The sequence below is a fragment of the Frankliniella occidentalis genome, unplaced genomic scaffold (genome assembly GCF_000697945.3).
Source record: "Frankliniella occidentalis isolate FOCC.00 unplaced genomic scaffold, Focc_3.1 Scaffold19, whole genome shotgun sequence".
In the NCBI taxonomy this organism is placed as follows: Eukaryota; Metazoa; Arthropoda; class Insecta; order Thysanoptera; family Thripidae; genus Frankliniella; species Frankliniella occidentalis.
This window is the reverse complement of record NW_026267149.1, coordinates 576981-579018: the sequence shown is the minus strand read 5'-3', so window position 1 is coordinate 579018 and position 2038 is coordinate 576981. Positions and strand designations below refer to the sequence as shown.

General features: G+C 59.2%; 1 protein-coding gene across 1 annotated transcript in view; it reads right to left on the bottom strand.

Annotated features, from left to right (window-relative positions):
- LOC113214499 (GTP-binding protein GEM-like) overlaps positions 1-2038 on the bottom strand; it is a 7803-nt gene that overhangs the window by 2319 nt on the left and 3446 nt on the right. The window lies entirely within an intron of this gene.

The following is a 2038-nucleotide window of genomic DNA, read 5'->3' as shown; positions in this document are numbered from 1 at the left end:
CGCCCCGCTCCGCTCCGCCCCCGCACCGCCCTCTCGCCACGCGGCGCAAAAGTAGGAAATTTATGAATCGGAACGCCGCACTGGGCGTGCCTCTCTGGCCTTATCTTTACTACGTGCCTCGCCCCTGTCGAAAACTCGCCCCCTCCTCTGGCCCCCTATACCGCATGTGAACACAGGCCGCCCAGTCCAGGCTGCGTGTATAATTTTGGGTGCACGGGTCGAAGCGCAAACGAATGTCTACAGTTCTTTACACCCCTTCTCACACGGTGGTGGGGCGTTAGTGAGTGGTTTAGCTTCCTGTCGGCCTTGATCCCGACCGACCGCGGGGCCCACGGGCCGCCCCGCTCCGCAACGCCCCGCCACGCCCGCAGCACACCCCTAGCACGCCACCTGAGCGTGGTGCGGGTGCTATGGGCGTGCGCTTCGGCGCTGCCGGCCCAACAACCAATGCTCAGCGTGTGAGTGTGAGAGTGTTTATTCCCAACTGTGTTTGCTGTTGGAGGGCGTCCGGACAGCAGCGCCCTACACTCGCACCAACATCCATCGCGTATTCGCCGGCCGCCGCCATTGCTATCGCTGGTCGCGCCGCCCGGGCGCGGCATATGCAGGGGGCCCGGGAGCTGAGCGCCTCGCCTGAGAGCTTGAAAACCCAGCGGGGCGCGTAAGCCAGCAGATCAGACGAGAAGCGAGACAGGTGGGCCACCGGGGAGGGGAGGGGGTCAGCCCGGCCAGGGAAGTGTTGCCAACCTTTCGCCCTTCACCACGCCGGCAGCCTCAAGCCAGAGCTCGTCCGTGCCCTCGGCACCATCCAGCTGATGAACCGATCAACCACCCAGCAGCCCTGCGTGTTTTTTACACCAGGCGGCCTGCCCAGTGCCAACGTACCGCTAACGCTCACCAGGGCTCCCCTCACCAGGACCCCCGGGAAAGATCCAGTCCCCCGCCCAACCTCCTTCCTACCTGCGTCCCCACCTTATTCTCCTGCCACCCGACTGTCTGTCACCTTGTAAACGAAGGCAACTACCTTCGAGTTGCTCCGCCTCTCTCTCCTTCTCTCGGTGTCTCCCACCTCTTCCGTTTCTCTATCTCCCCCTATATTCCACTTCCTTCCTGACAAAGACAAGACGCCTTAAATCTGATTCTAGCAGATTACGCGAGAGATTACGTTTACAGTAGATTACGCAAGTTAGGCGCCCAGGCAACCGTCGACTGCGGTGTATAGCCATCTCCATGGAAGCAATGCTACGCGCTAGGAATCTACTCTCGGAATATGGCTCCATTGCCGTAAACACTTGTATCACTCAATCGCCTGAATACAAGGGGAGAGGAGAGGGGGGAGGAGAAATCCACTCTAAGCCCCAATACATCACGTCTCCCCTCACCCCTCCCCGTCTCTCTCTGTCTCCCTCTCCCTCTCTCTCTCCCTCTCCCTCTCCCTTTCCCTCTTCCATAGACTGTTGTGCAGTGATAATTACAATCACCATCCCCATAGGTGGGAGCAGCCTCCCATGAGGGCTACTGGGACCCAATCCGCTCTGTATCCATTTGCCCGCCACCCTCCCAACCCCACACATACACATTACGCCTGTTCTATTTCCCTCCTGCCCCCCCTCCCCCGACCGCTCGACGCTGCCGGTGCCACCCGCTTGCCACCCGCTTGCCCTCCACCACCACCCCGCTAACCAGTCATGCACCCTTTCTTTCAGCAGAGCGTCGCGTTTTCGCACCCATAAATTGTAGGCTTTAATTTCCCGGGAGTTTTAGTTTTATGATCTAATCAGGCAGGGCGCGGCTCGCGTACCCGCGCTCGGCCTACCTGCGATGAATATTCAATCCCTCCCCGTCCTCCCTCACAATCCCCTTAATCCTCCCCTACCTCCGGATTTCTTTCATCTCTTCCTTTTGCGATCCTTCTTTCCTATATATATATATAAGCGACTTTTCGAAGTTTCACCGGCGAAGGGCGCAGCGAAAGGGGCGCTGACACCGGAAAGAGTTATGGGAACAACTGGGAGAACTGGTAAGGGGGGAGGGGGGT